The 23,303-nt window shown below is 46.2% G+C and overlaps 1 long non-coding RNA gene across 1 annotated transcript; it reads right to left on the reverse strand.

Moving 5' to 3' along the window:
* Positions 1 to 16,536: 16,536 nt before the first annotated feature.
* On the reverse strand, positions 16,537 to 23,274 carry LOC309650605. The gene is made up of 2 exons (XR_014257632.1): positions 22,999 to 23,274; positions 16,537 to 19,172 (listed from the first exon to the last, which is right to left on the reverse strand). It is a non-coding gene; the product is annotated as an uncharacterized lncRNA (long non-coding RNA).
* Positions 23,275 to 23,303: the final 29 nt, after the last annotated feature.

The following is a 23,303-nucleotide window of genomic DNA, read 5'->3' on the forward strand; positions in this document are numbered from 1 at the left end:
ACTCTGATGTTCTGGGAAGCAGGGAGCACAGTCTCATGTTTGGACAGAGACTGGCCTCTGGACTTTCTGAATAAGGATAAGCCATGTGTTCTGGGGTTTTTTTGTTTTTGGTTTTTTGAGTCATAGATGTAGTGTACTGGATAAGAGACCCATGGCACTAGTCTTTCTAAGGCTACACTGAAGCTGTGAAAAGCCTGGCTTTTTAACTGGGAAAAAGTGTCTTCTTTTCCATGTCCCTGTAAAAAGTGTTCCACATTAGTTTTACACGGATGTTTCCAAAAGCTTGATGAAAGAACTCAAGCACAGCATTCTAAGAGTGAAGGGTAGTTACACTCAGTGAGTCATGCAAGTAGTGAATTGTATGTGACTTAAAGCACTAGTATTTCTAAGGCTACATTGAAGTTGCCAAAAGCCTAGATTTCTTCAAGGAAAAACTGTCTTTCTTACCGTCTCCTTGTAAAGACTTCCTTTTAAATTAGATTTATATAGACTTTCCTTACAAGCTTCATGAAAACTTTTAGGCACAATGTTCTTTGAGTGAAAGGTAATGATTTTCAAGCCGTACGTTTTAAAGACAAGGAGAGCAGGTACCAGAACGGAAGTCTGATTTTTAAATTGAAATCAAATTTCACATACACATACATGCACATGTGCACACATGTATATGTGTACATACACGTGTGTGCATATATACACGTGCATAACTATATGTGCACATATACATACATGTGCACATGCCCATGCATACATATACATGGACATATGCGTGCACACATACGGGTATGTGTGTTATGCATATACACATGCACACGTGTATATACGCATACACGTGCATGTGTACACATACATATACACTGACGTGTGTACATATGTGTGTGCACATACATACACAGGCATGTGTATGTGCACACACACATATACATGTGTACACGGACATGCACATGTAAGCATATAAGCACATATACATATATACACATACACACATAAGCATATACTTGGGCACACGACCTATGAAGTATTGGTGTCAATGAGAAGAGCAGGTGCACTTGTGGGCACTGTCACTCTCAAGAGCATTTCCTACGACAGTAGCTGCCCAGGGGCCCAATGGGCAGTACCTGAATGCACCCTTTTCTGCGTTGGCATGAAGAGTAAACAGTCCGCACTAAAAGCTCGTCAGTGGAGAAGATTAAGTAATTGTCTGCCCTGACATGGGATTCTAGAGGTTAAATGTGCATGATGGGACATCTCAGAACTAGAGTATGAACCCCTTTGGTCTCCTTTTTTTATTTTATTTTTTATTTTAATTTTTTTTGGCCGCGCTGTGGGATCCTAGTTTGCGGCTTGTGGGATCCTAGTTCCCTGACCAAGGAATCGAACCAGGGCTCTCGCCAGTGAAAGCTTGGAGTCCCAACCACTGGACCGCCAGGGAATTCCCCTAGTCTCCTTTTTTTAAAGCCAAACTGGGGGGCAGGACAGGAGGAAGGACATTAAAAAGAACAAAGAGATCAGGAAATCCCTAACGTGGCTCCCTCTGGGGTGGGGGGAAGGGGAACACTAGTGATCAGGTGGACTGCCAGGGTCTCAGAGTTACCACCTATCCTGTGCCAGACTATGTCCCTGTGTCCCACTGCTCGGGACACAAGAGAGAGAGACAAAATGGTCACAGGCAAAGCAGATTCTACCGAGATTTGAACTTGGATCTCTGGATTCAAAGTCCAGAGAGCTAACCATTACGCCTTAGAACCATATGCCACTGTGTCCCTTTGCTGGCCACCCTTGGCCTAAGTGCCCCTGGGAAGGGACAAAAGGGGTCCACAGGTCCCACTGAGATTTCGACTCAGATCCCTGGACTCAGAGTCCAGAGTGCTAACCGTTACATCATAGAACTAGTTGCCACCCCTGGACACCAGGGTCCACAGGCCGACCTTGCCCCACAGCTGGGAACCCAAAAGCCAGATCTAGCAGGCAAAATGTAAGCTCATAGCAGAGGATGGTTTCGATCCATCGACCTCTGGGTTATGGGCCCAGCACGCTCCCGCTGCGCCACTCTGCTGTAATGTCCTTCCCTCTGAGCCTGTCTGTAACAAGCCCTACAGCCTCCCTGGGGTACAGCCCAGAAGACAAAAGAAAAGGGGTGGGGGGAGGGCGTCTCCTGCAAGTGCCCTTTTAAGAATAAAGTGGATGTTTGCTCTCCCTCCCTCAACTTCTTACCCAGAGAAATCTCTGAATTCACGTCCTTTTCTGCTGTTTAAAAAAAGTCAAGAAACACAACCTTCAGCCCAGAGTGTCTTTGGACAATGGTGGCAGGTTCTGTATTGCAGCGATGCTGGTTGGATTTCGGAAAAGAACAAAAGCAACGTTTCTCCCCATCATTTGAAAAAGACTCCTAATTTGTCCCAATTATCAATAAACTATCCTTTTAATTCGGCTTCTTCTCTTGACCTACTTCTTCCCCATGGCCAAGGAAGCTGTTTTATCCATACAAAACTGCTTAAAATTAAAGTGTTATGAAATCTTGCTGTTCAGCTTTATAATTTGAAGAAAAAATTAAAAATAACTTTGCATTTCAAAGAGGTAGAAACTATTCCCCCAAGAACATTCTGGATATAAATCCTTTGGGGGAAAAAAATCGCTGAATTTGTGCTGAACCTTTTCATGTAAAAAGTGTCCATGGAACTTGCCGTTGCAGATAGTAGGGTGTCTCCTCTCTCAAGCCAACAGAATCATCAGGAAAAATAAACACAGAGACTGAAACTGCTGGAGTTCTATGGCCAGACGATGAACACCAGGACAGTCAAAGGACATGGAACTATTTCTCTTTTTTTTTAACTTTTTATTTTATATTGGAGTATAGTTGAATAACAATGTTGTGATAGTTTCAGGTGTACAGCAAAGTGATTCAGTTATACATGTATCTATTATTTTTTCAAATTCTTTTCCTATTTAGGTTGTTACATAATATTGAGCAGAGTTCCCTGTGCTATATGGTAGGTCCTTGTTGGTTATCCGTTTTAAACATAGCAGTGTGTACATGTCAGTCCCCAACTTCCTAACTATCCCTCCCCACCACCCTTCCCCACTGGTAACCATCAGTTCATTCTCTAAGTCTGTTTCTGTTTTATAAATAAGTTCATTTGTATCATTTTTCTTAGCTTCTGCAATATTTGTCTTTATCTGTCTGACTTACTTCACTCAGTGTGACAATCTCTAGGTCCATCCATGTTGCTGCAAATGAGATTATTTCATTCTTTTTAATGGCTGAGCAATATTCCATTGTATATATGTACCACATCTTCTTTACCCATTCATCTGTTGATGGACATTTAGGTTGCTTCCATTTCTTGGCTATTGTAAACACTGCTGCAATGAACACTGGGGTGCATGGAACTATTTCTACAAGCAGGGTTAAATGAAGCCACAGGCATGGTATGCAGTCCCACACTGGCCACAGCGCTGAGCCGTCAGAATCCCAAGGCCTGGAAGCTGGAGTTCCTGGACCCAGTGAGAACAGGAGCTGTGGCCTTCTTCCCTAGCAGGTTGTGGACCTTCAGCTAGGCAGGGAAGAACTGAGGAATACCCAGGCCTTCTCCCCCCTCCCCCAACCTCTAATCTCCTTACCAGTGCCTCTCATTGGCTGCAGCCACTCAGCTCTCTTGCCCTCCAGCTTCCTGTTGGTCTTAGGGAAGAGGAAGGTAGTGGTGGATCTAGAGGGGAAGCAGAAGACACCCAGAACTGCAGAACACAACTAGAATCCAGATGTACAACCACATTGCCAAGGGCTCTGATGGGAGAGTGAAGATGAGGGAGGAACTTTAGCAAAGGCCTGGGCAAAGCTACCAGGCAGGGACTTCTACAACTTTAGTGACACATCCAGCACAAGGGGCACAAGGGGCAGCCCCTGGCTCAGAATATCAAGACAGACTGGCAGTTGCCTTGGGGGATAAGGCTCCCTGAAATGCACCCACAGGGCTGTACCGTGAGCCTGAATCTCTACCACCCGGGTCTAGGATATTGTCTGAGTCTGATAAATTTAGCCATATAGGTACAATGTGAGGCAAAAAGGTGGCCACTGGGAGAAGACAGGGGGAAGCCCTCTGGGCAGCACATCTCATCAATGCCTCAGGCAGGGCCTGAACAAAACCACATTGGAGGGTTGGGGTCAAAGCTCTTTGCCAGTGAGGTGTGGGGATGGACTTTTCTGAACGGGTCCAGAATTTGAGAGATTCATATTCCACACAAAAGCTCTTCCAAAGGTCTCTACTATGGGAAAGGCTGAACCAGGTGGCCTAGGTAACCTGCAGATACCTGTCAGACTCCTTCTTCAGCCATCCTAGTGATGCTTGCTTAACCGTCGGACCGAACTGTGGGGACAGGGAAGGAGACTCTCCCACTAAGCCTGCCCTGCCTGACTCCCACGTACAAGTTTTAGTGGCCAACCCTAAATCCCAATATTGGCTGCGGGGCAGAGCGGGCAGCCAGCCACCTGAGGGTGAGGCCACATCGGAACAGACTCTAATTCCGGACCTGGACTTATTTGCTTCCATTCGGGCACCCCACTGTCATCGCATCCATCACAACACCGCTCCCAGCAAACCACGGGGCTTTACAATGACAGGTCTCTGCTCGTGGGAAAGGATTTCTCTTTTCAGTACCTCACCACCAGAGGCAGTGCCCTAGAAAGGCGCGTCAGCGCCTATTTGTTTCCTCAGCACAGCTGAGAAGGGAGAGCGCAGGACCAAAGCGAAGGAGCGCTCCGTTCCCGCTGACAATTGTGCCCAATTGCTCGGGAGGAGGCCGCCCCGCTTTCCGCCTTAAGCCCCGTCGAACTCGGGGCCCCGGGCCCACTGCCAAGCGTGGCACCCGCTCCACTCGTCGCCGAAGGAGGCGGTGGACGGCGGCCACGCGGTCCCAGACTCAGCCATGACCTCGCCAGGTCTCGGCGGAACCGGGGTCCTCCCTCTGCACGGCGTCGGCGGTCACGTGGGCGCGGTCACGTGGAGGGCCGTCACGTGCCCTGCGTAAGTCCGCTTCAGGCGGCGGCGCTGCTGTCTACCCCTAGCGGTTGCGTACGTTTCGCATTTAGTGGCGTGGGTCGGGGACCCTGGTGGCCGCGCTGGGGACAGGGCGAACTCCGGGCCTGCCCTCTCCATGGGGCCGCGCTGATTGATGCCCCTGCCGTGCAGACGCTGCGCGCTCCTGGTCGGGCCCCAGGTGCCCTGCTCCACGCAGGGCACAGGATGGGTGGGGTCTCCAGCTTGTGCAGTTTGGAGCTCCCTTTTTAAGAAGAATACGGAATTAGATACGAAGGTGAATGTTGATAAGAATAAGTAACCACAACAAACTGCAAATTATACACAGCTGATTAATATCACAAACTTTAAACAGTTAAAACATTTCACTGGGACTACCTTGGTGGCGCGGTGGTTAAGAATCCACCCGCCAAGGCAGGGGACACGTGTTCGAGCCCTGCTTGGGGAAGATCCCACGTGCTGCGGAGCAACTAAGCCTGTGCGCCACAACTACTGAGCCTGAGCTCTAGAGCCTGTGAGTCACGACTACTGAGCCTGCGGGCCACAACTCCTGAAGCCTGAACGCCTAGAGCCCGTGCTCTGCAATAAGAGAAGCCACTGCAGTGAGAAGCCCGTGCACCGCAACGAAGAGTAGGCTCTGCCCGCCGCAACTAGAGAAAGCCCGCGCGCAGTGATGAAGACCCAACACAGCCAAAATAAAATAAAATAATTAATTTAAAAAATTTTTTTAAATAAAACATTTCACTAGTTAACTGCCTAACACACCTCATATTTTTTTCTTTCTTTTTTTTTCTTTTAGTTGCAGCATGCGGGATCTAGTTCCTTGACCAGGGATGGAACCCGGGCCCCCTGCATTGGGAGCGTGGAGTCTTAACCAATGGACCACCAGGGAAGTCTCAATTTTTTCTAAATTTTTAAATGCAGACCTTAATTACTCCTTCATATGGGAATGATTTGGTAATACTGTTTTTATATGGTAAATAGATAATTCAGTCTTTTCTTTAGCAGGGTTAATCAAATTTTGCTTTTTATTATTAATAGTTTAGAAAAGATTGTCCAGAGTTGCATTCTTTTGATGATGTTACATACTCTTTCAGGGTTGCCATCAGACTTGGCCAAACCTATCCTGTATGTCTGGAGGCAGGGAACCACCTCTAATCCGTGGTGGCCTCACAGTGACTTGTTAGGAGCTTTGTGTCATGTATTTCATGATTTGTGTTTCATGTCAGACCAGGAAGAAATGGAAAACACTTTCCATGTTTGCCTTCCTCATCTTCACAAATTGGATCGCATACGTTCTGTGTGTTTCCGACCTCCTTACAGAAGGAGCCTACTCTGTTTTTATGTGATTTGTGTGTGGCCCAGGTAAACATGTTCTTGTGCTTTGTGCAGTCTTCATGATTTTTGACAGTTCTAAAGACATCCACTGATGTGAAAGTCTGTCTGATGTAAGTGATGTCTGTCTTGTTGAAAACTACACAAGCAAAACAATACAGGCAATGTTTAGTCTTGGAATAGGCTAGTCAATATCCTGTAGCCGTTTTCCTGTTAAAAAATAACTTTCAAATGTTTTAAGAAGCATCTCTTTTGTCTGTTGTACCTTGATTCTTTGTAAATGGAATCATAATTTTGAACGAATGAATTTTTCATTAAACAGGGTTGGGGGAATTAGTGTTCATTCTAACAGGTTTAGTGAAGTAATCAATGAAGTAAAAAATCAGTGGGTGGGGCCACCTGCTGTGTCCTGCTGAGTGGACTGGCTGTGGTTTTCTTTTCTGTTATCATCATCTTCCTTCTGCTTTTTTTTCCTTCTGTTTTTTTTGTTTGTTTTTTGCTTCCTGTTTAGGAGTGTTCTGACTCTCATAATACCTTTCATCTCTGTGTTGTCATTTTCATTACCCATATTTTCTTAGATGTCATGATTCTTTCCCTTCATGATTTTGACCATTATCGTTTTTAGTTTCCATTGTGTTACATTTGTTTTGACATTTTGAAGTTTCTACCAGACTTTTTCTTTTGTTTTTTTTTTTCTTTTTTTTCCCCTCCCTTCCAGTAAAATACTTCCTTCTGTTTGAATTTTGATATGATCAGTAATTCTTTAAAAGTATACAAAGTTAATCTGAATTTAAGGCAAGTACAAGTACAACTCAAATGCATTTTTTTATTGCCCCTATGTGTACTGAGCTCCATGACTATGAAATAAAATAACTGTACACCACATACAGTGATTTACAGGTGAATGTGTGAAGGAGTTCTATCATAGGAAAACACATTTCTTCAGGCCCTTTTGCTGTGTCCTATGAAGGTTGAAATGAGTTCATACTGACGTTCCTAGCTCTAGTCCAGCTTCATGGTTTCCACGTGGTTTCCTCCAGCCTTTCCTTGCTTCTCTGTAACTCGCTCTCCAACATGAGAAATCTTCTTTGCCCACTTTGAAAAATTGTGGTATTTGATTTGTTAGAGGCAAGATCCCTGTCTTCTCATCTTTTTTTTTTTTTAAAGATATGAGACAGTATTTTCCATATAGTTTTTTTTTTCTTTTTTTTTTTTAAATAAATTTATTTATTTATTTTTGGCTGTGTTGGGTCTTCGTTTCTGTGCAAGGGGTTTTTCTAGTTGCGGTGAGCGGGGGCCACTCTTCATTGCGGTGCGCGGACCTCTCACTGTCACGGCCTCTCTTGTTGCGGAGCACAGGCTCCAGATGCACAGGCTCAGTAGTTGTGGCTCACGGGCCTAGTTGCTTTGCGGCATGTGGGACCTTCCCAGACCAGGGCTCGAACCCGTGTCCCCTGCATTGGCAGGCAGACTCTCAACCACTGCACCACCAGGGAAGCCCTTCTCATCTTTTTATTTCCTAAATGAAGCACAGTGTCTCCTACAGATGTAGCTCTGCACCGATGTTGAATTGACATGTTTAGCTTTGATGTTTACCATCAGAATTCTCTACAAAATAGTTGCCTCAGCTTCCATGCTCATGTTCTGACTGCCTGCTTCCTCTCTATTTCTCATCCCTAACCCAGGGCCAGCAGGATGAGGCAAGGTTTTCGTCTTGGTCCTCCGTTCTTCACATAAGCTCAGAGAAGTTTTCTGCATGGGCCAATGGACAGTAAGTGATTGGAATAATCATTCACTCATTATGTCACTTTCCCAAACTAACTCTGCATCAGGCCAGTGCCAAGCCTAATCAGGAGCTCCAATTCCAGGCTCAGAGTCCTGTTGGGATAACATGTACGCAATGACTGTCCCAGACTGCAAGCTGGGAACCAGGTGGGTACCAAGCGACTTCGAGGGAGGAGCAGTTCTCACGGCATGGCAGGTGGCCGGGGCGGCTGATGGAGGTGCCATGGGAGCCGGGTCTTGCATTTGGGTGTCTGGGTGAGCATGTGAGGGGAGGGGGACCCGGGGAAGGGGGCTGGCCATGTGTGAGGGAATGTGGGCTGCTGGTCCAGGTGAGGAGTGCTGAATCAAGGCTGCCTCCCCTCCCTGTCCTGATGAAGGCAGGGCCCAGGTCCCCTTTGCTCCCTGTGGGCCTGGGCATCCAGCACTGGGCCCAGCATGAAGCTGGAAATAGGAAATGTTTGATGAGTGGACAAGCTAGTGAATGAATGAATGAAAGAGTGAATGCATGAATGGGCGATGAGTAGCCCATGAGTCAAAGTTAGCCTGGAGGCTTAGAGCTCAGGAGATGGGAGGACCAGAGATGCCCAGACAAATTCTGAGAAGCCACAGCCCAGGTTGGGTGGGGCTGGGGCTGGGGGCCCTGAGTCCAGGCGATAGAAGTTCCTCTATTCAGAAATAGCCTTTAGCTATTGAATCCTTGTCTGTCCTACTGTCTGTGTTTTGCATGTTTTCCATGTGGGCTTTGGGGGACACTAACCTCAGCATAGAGATCCAGAAAGGTCACCTGGAGGAGACTTGGCTGGATGGCCGATGCCAAGGGCAACCGAAGATGGGTCTGCATGTGGCTGACCATGGGACACCAGTCACTACAAGGGGCACGCGCCTCACACCTTCATCCCCCGCTCCCAGGCCATCCCTGGTGTTCTTCTCAAACTTAGGTAAATGTGACCTGTGGTCCAGTGGTAAAGAATCTGCCTTCCAATGCAGGGGACGTGGGTTCGATCCTTGGTCAGAGAACTAAGATCCCACATGCCGCAGGGCAACCAAGGCCACGTGCGCAACTACTGGGCTGTCGTTCCTCAACTAGAGCCCGTGTGCCACAAGCTACAAAGCCCACGCGCCCTGGAGCCTGTGCCCCACAACTAAACTAGAGAAAAACCTGGACGCCACAACTAGAGAGAAGCCCGCACACCACAACAAAGAGCCTGCATGCCTCAGCGAAGATCCCGAGTGCCACAACTAAGACCCGACGCAGCCAAAAATAAATAAATAAATAATAAATCTTAAAAAAAATGTGGCCTAGAGCACAGAGGCACACAAGACAGCTGGAGCAGGGCCCCCCTGCCCCAGGGCACATTCTGAGGGCTGCCTTTCTGGGAGCATTGCCTTAACCCAGGAGGTAAGTACAGTAAATCCCCTACGTACGAATGAGTTCCATTCCAAGAGCACGTTCGTAAGTCCAGTTTGTTCATAAGTCGAACAGGTTAGCCTAGGTACCCAACTAACACAGTTGGCTATATAGTACTGTACTGTAATAGGTTTATAATACTTTTCACACAATACATAAAAACAAAACACAAAAAATAGAACATTTTTAATCTTACAGTACAATAGAACAGCTGGCATACAGGGGCTGGCATTGAGTGAACAGGCAAGAAGAGTTACTGACTGGAGGAGGGAGAGGAGGTGGGAGATGGTAGAGCTGAAGGATCATCAGCAATTGGAGACAGAGGGCAAGCTGCAATTTCACTCACATTGATGGAATGCACTTTGGAATCTTTGAAAGTTTGCAACTTGAAGGTTCGTATTTAGGAGACTTACTGTACACATAGCCACATATGTAATGGCTTCTGTGACGTGTGAAGAACTATGCAGGGACACACCCAAGGACCCCCTTCCTGCCCCCAGGTGTACAGAGAGTGGGAACATGCCTCCCCCTGTTTCCAAAGCTCCGAAGGGAGGTCTTTGGAGAAGAGGTTTTGGTGGAAGAGGATTAGAAACACACTTTCAGGTCCAGTTAATATCAGCAAATTTAAGGGTATTCTCAGTATTTTCTTTTTTAAATTGGTATTATAAGATTTATCTCTGAAGCTCTCATTTAAAAAAAAAATTTATTATATTTATTCGGCTGGGTCGGGTCTTATTTGTGGCATGTGGGATCTTAGTTCTTTGACCAAGGATCAAACCCACGTCCCCTGCATTGGAAGGTAGATTCTTAACCACTGGACCACCAGGGAAGTCCCTGAAGCTCTCATTTTTTTAGAATGAAATTCAACTAGGAATGTGTGTATTATTCACCTATAAAACTCACTCTTTCCAAAAATCAGACAGGGTTTAAAACATTTTACCAATTTTTAACTTTTATGTGATCTAATTATGTTTTCCAACCTTAATTAAAATGTAATTTTAAATTGCAATTACAAAAGTGAGACATGCTTATTGTTTCTTATTATGGAAAAGGGTAGAATCCTAAGAAGTGGGAGTAGCTCATATGAGCAGCTGGGAGAGTGTTGTTCTGGGCCTTTCCTGGTGAACAGGTGGTAGATCAGCGCTGACCATGGGGCAAACATCACATCCCCATTACCACACCTGGGCAGATTCACCCCTTCATTTCTTTTTTCTTTTTTAATATTTATTTTTTTATTTATTCATTCATTCATTTATGCATGCTGCACCAGGTCTTAGTTGCAGCGTGTGGGGTCTAGTTCCTGGACCTGGGATCGAACCCGGGCGCCCTGCATTGGGAGTGTGGAGTCTTACCCACTGGACCACAAGGGAATTCCTTTTTAAAAAAATATATATGTTATTTATTTATTTTGGCACCCCTTCATTTCTTTCTTTAATTTTTAAAATTAATTATTTATTTTAATTAATTAATTTATTTATTTTTGGCTGCGTTGGGTCTTCATTGCTGCACGCGGGCTTTCTCTAGTTGTGGCGAGCAGGGGCTACTCTTCATTGCGGTGCGCGGGCTTCTCGTTGCGGTGGCTTCTCTTGTTGCAGAGCACAGGCTCTAGAGCGCAGGCTCAGTAGTTGTGGCGCACGGGCTTAGTTGTTCCATGACATGTGGGATCTTCCCGGAACAGGGCTCGAACCCGTGTCCCCCACGTTGGCAGGCGGATTCTTAACCACTGCGCAACAGGGAAGCCCTCATTTCTTTTTTTAAAAATTAATTTATTATTTATATATTTATTTGTGGCTGCGTTGGGTCTTCGTTGCCGCACGGGCTTTCTCTAGTTGCATAGAGTGGGGGCTACTCTTCTCTAGTTGCGTGGAGCAGGGGCTACTCTTCAGTGCAGTGTGCGGTCTTCTCATTGTGGTGGCTTCTCTTGTGTGGTTGTGGAGCACGGGCTCTAGGCACGCGGCTTCAGTAGTTGTGGAGCACAGGCTTAGTTGCCCCAAGGCATGTGGGATCTTCCCTGGGTGTCCCCTGCATTGGCAGGCAGATTCTTAACCACTGCGCCAGCAGGGAAGTCTTGGCACCTCTTCATTTCTTTAATGTGTGGATGTCCTAGTAAATATTCAGCTGGCTGCCACTGATGTACATTACAGTGCTGTGTAGATTTCTGTTTTGAACCCTGCAGGAATCAACCTAGCACAGCTGTGCTGGTAACTTGTAAATTCCTACACCTGGAACCTCCAAGTCTGAAGATACCACACTTCCAGCTTTGCTCTATTCGAATGACCTTTTTGTGGAAACTCAAAACACTTTCCACAAAATGCTTATATTAGGAGGCACCAAAGGGTGTGCCTGGGAGAGCCTGCACCAGCTCCCCGGAATCCGGGGAGGCACCCCTGTCCCGCTGCACCCATCCCGTACATCTGTTTCTCACTTGCCTGCTGAAGACACTCCGGTTGTTTCAGCTTTTGGTTATTACGAGTAAAGCTGCTATGAACATTCTTGGACAAGCAATTTTGCAGGCATCTGCTTTCTTTTCTCTTGGGTAAGTACCTATGAGTGCAATGGTTGCATCTACACATACGTGGTAGGGATGTGTGTGTGTGTGTGTGTGTGTGTGTGTGTGTGTTTGTAAGACTTTATGTAAGAAGCTGCCAGGCTTTCTTGCCGAGTGGTGGTACCAACTTTATATTCCCACCGACAGCGTACGAGAGTTCTTGTTGCTTCACATCATTGTCTGCACTTAGAAAGGTTGGTCTTACAAATTTTAGCCATTCTTCCGGTACCTCGTGGTTTTAATCTGCGTTTCCCTGATGACTAGTGATGCCAAACATCTCTCCATGTGTATATTGATCATTCACATGTCTTCTCTTGTGAAGTAGCTGTTCAAGCCTCTTGCCTATTTATTTTTTCATAACTCTAATTTTTTTTTAATTTTATTTATTTTTGGCTGTGTTGGGTCTTCGTTTCTGTGCGAGGGCTTGCTCTAGTTGCGGCAAGCGGGGGCCACTCTTCATCGCGGTGCGCAGGCCTCTCACTATCGCGGCCTCTCTTGTTGCGGAGCACAGGCTCCAGACGTGCAGGCTCAGCAATTGTGGCTCACGGGCCTAGTCGCTCCACGGCATGTGGGATCTTCCCAGACCAGGGCTCGAACCCGTGTCCCCCGCATTGGCAGGCAGATTCTCAACCACTGTGCCACCAAGGAAGCCCCATAACTCTAATTTAAACAATTTTTTTCCTTGTATGGTTTTCATGTTTGGGGTGCTGAGACCCAAAAGACAAGGATAGTTTCCTATGTTTTCTTTTTGGAAGCTTGATAGTTTCAGCTTTTACATAGAACTCTATGATCCATCTCAAATTAATTTTTCTGTATGGTGTAGGATACGGGTCAGAGTTCTCATTTGTGGTTGTTACAATTATTCAGATATCCAGTTATTCCAGCATTGTTTATTGAGTAGACTTCCTAAACCATATAATATGAGGTCTTTTGTGACTGGCTTCTTTTACTTAGCATAACGTTTTCAAAGTTTATCCATGTTGTAGCATGTATTACTATTTAAATTTTTGGTTTCAAGTAATTCTGCATTGTATAGATACACCACATTTTAAAAATTTTTAATAATTAAAAAAATAATTTTTTTTCCCGGGCTTTCTCTAGTTGTGGTGAGCAGGGGCTACTCTTCGTTGCAGTGTGCAGGCTTCTCATTGCGGTGGCTTCTCTTGTTGCGGAGCACATGCTCTACGCACGCGGGCTTCAGTAGTTGTGGTGCGTGGGCTCAGTAGTTGTGGCACACAGGCTTAGTTGCTCTGCGGCGTGTGGGATCTTCCCGGACCAGGGCTCGAACCCCGTGTCCCCTGCATTGGCAGGTGGATTCTTATTCACTGCACCACCAGGGAAGTCCCCATATACCACACTTTATTTGTCCATTTTTCAGTTGATGGACATTTTAGTTGTTTTGACTTTTTGGCCATTATGAATAATTCTGTTATGAACATTCATGTACAGTTTTCTGTATGGGCATACTTTTTCATTTCTCTTGGGTATATGTCTAGAAGTAGAATTGCAGGGTCATGTGGTAGCTCTATGTTTAACCTTTTGAGGAACTGTCAGACCATTCTTCAAAGTGGCTGCATCATTGTATGTTCTTACCGTAAACAATGTATGAGAGTTCCAGAAGGGTCTTAAATGGAGCTTCTGCCTGTGTGAGGTTGAAGTACCACCCTCCTGTCACATGCATGTGTTCACTAACCTGGGAGCTCTCTGAACCCCATAGTTTAGAAACTTTTATGGAAGTTTCATCATATAGTCATGATTAATTATTAACTCAATCTCCAGCCCCTCTCCCAGAGGATGGGGGTGGGGCTAAAACTTCCACTTCTAACCCTGGCTCGGTCTTTCTGGTGACCAGCCCCCATCCAGGAGCCCACCCAGAGTTGCCTCATTAGAACAAAAGATGCTCCTATCACCCAGGAAATTCCAAGGGATTTAGGAGCTCTGTGTCAGGAACCAGGGGCACAGGCCAGGTATATATTATGTCACACTGCCCTTTCCCTATTGAGTAACTTCAGCACCTCTGTTGAAAATCAATTGATTCTATATGTGGAGGTCTATCTCTGGACTTTTTATTGTGTTCCACTGATTTGTCTACTCTTACACCAGTAGCACACAATTTTAATTAGTATAGTTTTATGTTGATTTGATTACTATAGCTATACTGTATTTGATTAGCTTTTCATTAAAGGCTGAATTAGAGAAGGCATCTTATATTCACTTGGTTATTACAGCTTTATTTTAATTTATATTAATATAGCTGTAAATCCTTCAAACTTAGTTCTTCTTTTTCAAGATCATTTTGATCCTTTGCACTTCCATATGAATATTAGAATCAGCTTGTAAATTCCTACAAGCAAGCTAGCTGGGGATTTGATTGGGATGATATTGACTCTATAGATCAATTGGGCCATATAACCAACTTAGCAAATCAATATTCAAGAATACATTACTGGGCTTCCCTGGTGGCGCAGTGGTTGAGAATCTGCCTGCCAATGCAGGGGACGCGGGTTAGAGCCCTGGTCTGGAAGATCCCACATGCCGCGGAGCGACTAAGCCCGTGAGCCACAACTACTGAGCCTGCGCGTCTGGAGCCTGTGCTCCGCAACAAGAGAGGCCGCGATAGTGAGAGGCCCGCGCACCGCGATGAAGAGTGGCCCCCGCTTGCCGCAACTAGAGAAAGCCCTCGCACAGAAACGAAGACCCAACACAGCCATAAATAAATTAATAAATTAATTAATAAATAAATTAAAAAAAAAAAAAAAAGAATACATTACTTTTGTTTAATGATGTATACCAATATAGTTAACCAAACCAATCAGGATGAACTCCACGTTGGCAGGTACTTTTCCACATATAGCATGCCAGTGAAAAAACGGTATTTGTAATTATGATCATGGGCACCGTGAGATCATGAAATGCCTCCTGAATTGTCAAGAAAAGTCACGTCAGTAAGGTTTTGATGTCAGGTTGTTGTGACTGTATCACAACTATTTGAAACTTCACAGTCATATGATAAATTTTTTAAAATTTATTTTATTGAAGTATAGTTGATTTACAATGTTGTGTTAATTTCTGCTGTACAGCAAAGTGATTCAGTTATACATATATACATTCTTTTTCTTATTCTTTTCCATTATGGTTTATCACAGGACATGGAATATAGTTCCCCGTGCTATACAGTAGGACCTTGTTGTTTATCCATTATATATATAATAGTTTGCATCTGCTGACCTCAAACTTCCAACCCTTCCTTCCCCACTCCTCCCTCCCCGTTGGCAACCACAAGTCTGTTCTCTATGTCTGTGACTCTGTTTGTTTCGTAGATAAGTTCATTTGTGTCATATTTTAGATTTAGCATATAAGTGATATCATCATATGATAAATTTGGATTTCTTTATCAAGTGGACCTCAATTCAGCTCCGTGGTTTGACAAATATATGAAATACCTACTACCTGCCAGCTCTATGATGCTGAGGTAGGAACATAGGAACAGCCATATTCCTGCCTCAGAGCCGAGGATGTGTGATCAAATGTAACATTTCATTCGTCTCAGAATCCTGGGTAGCAAAAAGTTTATGATACTATGACTTATTTACTCCGTGGTATTTGTGTTTTCTGTAAAGAGAACCAGAAATGTGAAATTTATCTTTTATCCACGATAATACCTTTTGAATTTCCAGTACTGATTACCAGCAGGGCCATACTTTAATGAACATACCTTATATTTCCTCTGAAAGCTTGGCCAAAATTAGAATATTTGTCTCCTCTCTGTACATTTTTTTTCCATGCAATTCAAAGTGCTGCTTCCATCTTGTCAAAATGAATAGGGTACCCATAGCCAAGGACAGAGCTGAAAGCAGCACCTGGCAGCCCAGTCAGATGGATAGAGCTGCATGATTTCCTGAGGCAGCTGGGCGCTGAATGCCTGTCTCTGAGAGTGGCAGCTCAAAGTTTGCAGTAACAGAGTCAGGGAGACAAGACATACACCACACACTAGTGAAAAGTAACAGTATGGAAAGTAAGTAACAACGCAAGGTAGGCAGTATGTTACTAAGTGTCACAGAACACACAAGTTAGGAAGTCCGGGGCCCTGGAGAACCTAGCAGAGTTGCTGCAGCACTGGAATACTTTGTGCAGGGAGAGGGAATTGGATAGGTGGGAGGAGAGTGCTGAGTGCAGGCAGCTGATATACAGGTCCTCCATGCCACCTGGGTGCAGTGGGAAGAAATGGGGAAAGTTGGGCAGGAGCTGGACAAGGAGGAAACACAGACTGTTGGGTCTGGCTTCCATCTGGTGTCTAACCATGAGCTTCTGAAGGTTTTTTACTAGGAAAAGTTATGAAACCTGGTGTTACATTCTCAAGATCACAGGACTTCTCATCACAAGTTGTTCTCATCACATATCATTTTGTTAAATGACACCAGTTGCAGTGCTGGAGTTTACTCTGAATTTTTGTTTCTTAGAGTATCAAAATTCATGATTATTATATCATCAATATGCACCCTCTTTATTGTGAGTGGCACACAGGAAGCCTTATTTTTGCTTCTCCAGTGAAGTGATAAAGAACAGACCGGTGTGCTGACATGGGCAAGTTATTCAACCTCTCTGTGCCTCCGAGGAGTAATATGTGGGCAGTCAGAGCATCCATCAACTAGAGGTGTATCGTGAGGATGGCCTGAGCCAGTATCTCAGGCTGAGATGGAGCAGCTGAGACAGAGTCCTTAGAGCAGTACCTGGCATGCAGAGAATGCTGCACAAGAGTTTGTTAACTGAATCACAGGTAATTTTGATAGCAGGTTCCGTCAGGACAGCCCCAACATAAACACTGGAGGTGTCAGGCCTTGTTTGAATCTCGTTTTATTCTAGAAAGAGGGTTTTCAAGTGGGGTAGCATCCTGGGGTAGCCCCTAGAGCATCCTTAGAATGGAGGGTTAGAGCTGGAAGAGGCTTCTGAGAGCAGCCCGTGCCGTGGCTCATCTTGCAGGTGAGGAAACTGAGAATGTGGACAAGACGGTGGGACCCAGGCCACACCACTCATCAGTTAGTGGAAAGACCCAAGTGGAAATCTGAGACTTCTCCCCGGTGCCTTCTTACTCTGCTGGCACACAATGTGGCTGGACCACTGCAGTTTTGATGGTGCGGGTACATAATCATTTTTATGGAGTGTAACTGGCTTAGTTAATAAGTATTTAAATCATCCTTACTGACTTTTTTGCCTGCTTGTTCCATTAATTACATAGCAACGTGTTAAAATCTCAAACTCTATTAGTGGGTTATTTTTCCTTTCGGTTCTGTCAATTTTTGCTTTGAACATTAGGCAGTTATGTTATTATATCGATTTTGTAAACTCATTTACGTTAGGTGGGGTTTTTTTTTCCACTTCAGTCTAAAGTCTCCAACTTCTTTCTTCTTTGGCTGCACTGCTCGACTTGCCGGATCTTAGTTCCCCAACCAGGGACTGAACCTGGGGCCACAGCAGTGAAAGCACTGAGTCCTAACCACTGGGATGCCAGGGAATTCTAAAGTCTCCGACTTCTAATTGTAGTTTTCTATACATTTACATTTAATGTAATGATTGACATGGTTGGGTTTAAAGCCACCACCTTGCTGTTGTGTATCTGTTCCATCTGCCCTTTATTCCTTCTCTTTTGCCTTCTACTAAATTATTCATGTATTTTAAAAATTTTGTTTCATCTCCTCTATTGTATTTTTGGAATATATATTATGTATGTTAATATATATTTTATATATTATTTTTGCTAACCTTTTTGGATCTGTGGGTTGGTATATTCTCACCAATTTGTAAAATCTGTACACATTCTCTCTTTAAAAATTTCTTCTGGGGGCTTCTCTGGTGGCGCAGTGGTTAAGAATCTGCCTGCCAATGCAGGGGACGTGGGTTCGAGCCCTGGTCCGGGAAGATACCACATGCCATGGAGCAACTAAGCCCACGAGCCACAACTACTGAGCCCACATGCCGACAGCCCATGCTTTGCAACAAGAGAAGCCACTGCAGGAGGAGCCCGCGCACTGCAACGAAGAGTAGCCCCCACTTGCTGCAACTAGAGAAAGCCCGCGCACAGCAACGAAGACCCAACGCAGCCAGAAATAAATTAAAAAAAAGAATTTTCTTCTGTTCCATTTCTTTTTCCTTCCTTTTGAGAGTCCAATTTCATGTACATTAGACCTTTCTGATCTTGTCATGGGTCTCTAATACTCTTTTCTGTTATCTTTTTTCCTTATTTTCATTTTTTAAATGTTTATTTATTTATTTTTGGCTGCGCTGGGTCTTTGTTGCTGTGCGTGGGCTTTCTCCAGTTGTGAGCAGGGGCTACTCTTTTTTTAAATTTTATTTATTTATTTATTTTTGGCTGTGTTGGGTCTTCATTTCTGTGCGAGGGCTTTCTCTAGTTGCGGCGAGCGGGGGCCACGCTTCATCGCGGTGCGCGGGCCTCTCACTGTCGCGGCCTCTCTTGTTGCGGAGCACAAGCTCCAGACGCGCAGGCTCAGTAGTTGTGGCTCATGGGCCTAGTTGCTCCGCAGCATGTGGGATCTTCCCAGACCAGGGCTTGAACCCGTGTCCCCTGCATCGGCAGGCAGATTCTCAACCACTGCCCCACCAGGGAAGCCCAGGGGCTACTCTTCATTGCGGTGCGTGTGCTTCTCATTGCAGTGGCTTCTCTTGTTGTGGAGCACGGGCTCTAGGCACGTGGGCTTCAGTAGTTGTGGCATGTAGGCTCAGTAGTTGTGGCACACGGGCTTAGTTGCTCCGTGGCATGTGGGATCTTCCCAGACCAGGGCTCAAACCTGTGTCCCCTGCATTGGCAGGCAGATTCTTAACCACTGTGCCACCAGGGAAGTCCCTTTTCCTGTGTTTTGATTCAGATGATTTCTAGTGATGTGACTTTGAGTTGAAACTTCCTCTCTTCAGCTATATTCAGTCTTCTAGGGTGTGGCCTTTCTGGTGTCCCAGCTGGTTGCTTGGGCTGCACCAAGATCTCTTCTCTTTGCTTCAACATCTCCCAGTCCTGCAGGACCTCTGCAATCTCTGTTCAGCTCTCATGTAGGACCTGCAGACAGAAGAGGTTCAAAGAACAGTTAGGTTGCTTTAGTAAAACTTCCCCCAGTTCTGTTTACTTATGTGCATACATTTATGAAAAAAATAGGGATAATACCGATTCTGTACCCTGCCTCATTCTAGTAATTCTCATCACTGGATATATGGACTAATTGTTAGGGGGAAAAAAGCCTTAGACATTATTGAGACAAATCTCCAATATAATTCAAATCTTTAGTCTTAATCAAAACTTGAATTTTGGGGGCTTCCCTGGTGGCGTAGTGGTTGAGAATCTGCCTGCCAATGCAGGGGACGTAGGTTCGAGCCCTGGTCTGGGAAGATCCCACATGCTGCGGAGCAACTAGGCCCGTGAGCCACAACTACTGAGCCTGCGCGTCTGGAGCCTGTGCTCCACAACAAGAGAGGCCGCCATAGTGAGAGGCCCACACACCGCGATGAAGAGTGGCCCCCGCTTGCCACAACTAGAGAAAGCCCTCGCACAGAAACAAAGACTCAACACAGCCAAAAAAAAATTTAAATAATTAAAAGATGTCATCCTCAAAAAAAACAAAAAACTTGAATTTTTTTTTTTGATGTGAACCATTTTTTTTTTTAATTAATTAATTAATTTATTTATTTTTGGCTGTGTTGGGTCTTCGTTTCTGTGCGAGGGCTTTCTCCCGTTGCGGTGAGTGGGGGCCACTCTTCATCACGGTGCGCGGGCCTCTCATTGTTGCGGCCTCTCCCGTTGCGGAGCACAGGCTCCAGACGCGCAGGCTCAGTAATTGTGGCTCACGGGCTAAGTTGCTCCGCGGTATGTGGGATCTTCCCAGACCAGGGCTCGAACCCGTGTGCCCTGCATTGGCAGGCAGATTCTCAACCACTGCGCCACCAGGGAAGCCCCTTGATGTGGACCATTTTTAAAGTCTTCATTGAATTTGTTACAATATTGCTTCTGTTTTATGTTTTGGTTTTTTGGCTGTGAGGCATGTGGGATCTTAGCTCCCTGACCAGAGGTCAAACCCGCACCCCCTGCATTGGAAGGCGAAGTCTTAACCACTGGACCGCCAGGGAAGTCCCCAGGAGAAGTATTTTTATCATGAGACAAATTCACAGCAAACTGCAAATTAAAAATATGTATGTATATATGAATCTCTCTCTCTCTCCAGGCATAAAAATAGGGTCATCAATAAATTATGTTCAGGGACTTCCCTGGTGGTCCAGTGGTTAAGAATCTGCCTTCTAATGCAGGGGACGTGGGTTTGATCCCTGGTCTGGGAACTAAGATCCCACATACCGTGGGGCAACTAAACACGCGTGTCACAACTAGAAAGCAGCCCGCACATGGCAACTAGAGAGGAGCCCACAACAAAGAGCCCACACACCACAACGAAGACCCAGTGCAGCCAAAAATAAATAAATAAATAAATAATGTTCAAGTATAGACACTTGCTGTATTTAGAACTAAAATCGCAGGGGGATTTGAGTTTAGGAAAAGAAGTTTTAATACAACTCCTAACCGTTAACCAAGAAATTACATATATGTTTATAAAACATACGACAGTGGGTTTCAAACTACAGTGACATTCAGGATCCATTTGATACATTTAAGGAATGATGTCATGATTTTATTTTATTAAAAAAATTTTTTTGGCTGCACCGTGTGGCCTATGGGATCTTAGTTCCCCAACCAGGGATCGAACCTGTGCCCCCTGCAGTAGAAGCACAGAGTCTTAACCACTGGACCGCCAGGGAAGTCTCCATGATTTTATTTTAAAAGGCAATGTTTCTAACATTTGGGAAATTGCATCTATTGCAACTATTTAAACATGATGGAAATTTCTGCTATTATCTTAAATGTGTAAGCTTACAAATTTTCACAGAACTAGTTTGTTGGGTACTTACGCAAAAAGCTTTGAGGATCATGAGTCCAGCTACCCTTTTCTGTAGCCTGAATCATTATAAGAGACACAAATGGGCCTCCCTGTTTTCAGTTTTGTCCCACACAGCAGAAAGGTTGATCTTTGTAAAAGTTAAATTGGATCATGTTGCTCATTGCTTGAAATGCCCAGTGGTTTCCCCTCTCAGGTGCTGAGGGCCCCATGGAGCAGCAGCCTCTGAACTGCTCCCTGGCTGTCTCTCCCCTCATGCAGGGCCCCCCACCCCCGCCCCTGACACACGGAGCATATAGTACTCCTGCCTCTGGGCCACTGCCCTTGCTCTTTGCCCAGAGGTCACCGTGGCCCTGGCTCATGTCCTTCAGGCCTCAGGTCAGAGGTATCCTCCTCCTCCGGCCCTCCTGCCCGCCTCTCAGACCTCTCACTCTGCTCTATGTGCTGCTCCTTGGCTGTGCCTATATGTGTTCACATGTGCACTGTGGGTCCTCCGTAAGCACCACCAGGCAGGTGCCCCACCAGGCAGGTGCCCTGTGGTCTCGCTCTCTTCCTGCACCTGTGTCCAGCATGGACACACCCCCAGATGAGAGAACAAAGGTTTGTAAGCCCTTTGGGTGGGGTGTGTCTCCTCCACATCTCCGCCTTCAGCTGCTCAATGTAAAGAGCAGCGATGCTGCTGAACCCCGAGAGCATCGCCTGGGGCTCTTCCCCTGTCTCAATGGATCTTGCGTGCTGCTTCCTTTTGGCCCCTTCTTTCACACGTGCTGATGGGACGTGGCTGCCGGGTCTGCTCACTGCTCTCTGTCCAACCCTGGCCTGTGACTGGTATACAACGGGTGCTTACTGAGCACTCGGAACGGATGGAAGGGCCGGTACAAGCCCCCTCTGCCCTGGAGCCTTTTCTGACTATCCCAGTGTCGGTGACCTGTTTCCTTCTCAGAACCGTGTGGTTGTTACCATTTCCACTTGCCTGGCATTGTCCATCTTTTCATCAAGGGGCCTTGTGTCTACATAGGAGGGACATTGTTGAGACACATCAGTTCAATGGGACAAACTCACCCTCTTTATACCTATAGGCCTGGGTTCCCTGCATGCGGTGGACACTCTGAGTTGACGAAAAAATGTGAAAAGCAAGTGAACGTTTCCAGTGAGCGGCCTTACATAAGTTCAACAGCACACAGCACATACTCCGAACACAGTCAGTTACTTTATCACAAGGAAGCTTCCGAATGCCAGGTAGAGTGGTGGTTGTCCCCCACCAGAGCACCAGGACCTCGGGACAACACACTGGTCACTTTGACAACTGGGTTGAAAACATCAGTTATACCTGATGGGATGCTCTTTCTTTTGATCGACTGTGTTTCGTTTGAAAATGAAAGGTTCCCTACTTATTATGGGTTGGCCAAAAAGTTCGTTCGGGTTTTCCCCGGAAAACCCGAACGAACTCATTGGCCAAACCCAATACTTCCATTCTTGTCTCAACACCACCTAAAATCTCTCCCACGTATAAGTATTTAACGAAACTACTTTTCTTCTGTCTAGGAGATTCTGCCACGCTTATGGTTCAAAGCAGTGTTAACCCCTGGGGGTTTATACTATAACCGCAAACACATCTACGGCAAATGAGACAGACAGATGTCGCATTCAGAGGGGCACGTTAATTTCCATTTCTTTAGAATGGGTTTTTACACAGAGAACCCCAAGTGCCGGGCTCTGCCACCGGAGCCCGACCTGCCTGCGGCCCTCGAAAGCTTCCCGCTCACTCCAGGCCCACGGCGTCGGGACGCTGGCCTGCGCTCCTGCGCCCCTCCCCTAGCCCCCTCCCCACGCTCCCCTGGACCCTCCCAGCGGGCCCTCCCCACTCTCCTCCCGGAGGACCCTCCCCCTGCCCCCGTGGACTCTCCCCACTCTTCTCTCCCTCCTCGTCGGCCCGCAGACACTCACGGTGGGGTCTCACAGCCACTGCAACCGTGGAAACGCGTGGATTTCGGCTGCTAACACGAGGCAGGCTCCGGCCACGCTTGAGGATGCGCGCGTGACGGCAGCGGCAAAGCACGGGGCCGGGTGCAGAGTGTGCGGGCCCCCGCCACCTGCCCCCGCCGACCTTGACCCCGGCCCGGCCCCCGCCCCGTCCCGGTTCCCCGCTCGGCGCGGCGCCGTGCGTCGGCTCGGCGGCTCCACGGCCGCCCAGCTCCGTACCGGGTTTTCCAGACCGCCAGAAGCCGCGCCTGCGTCGGGCGCCGCGGCCG

Source organism: Balaenoptera physalus (genome assembly GCF_965194825.1).
Source record: "Balaenoptera physalus genome assembly, chromosome: 20".
NCBI classification, from domain to species: Eukaryota; Metazoa; Chordata; class Mammalia; order Artiodactyla; family Balaenopteridae; genus Balaenoptera; species Balaenoptera physalus.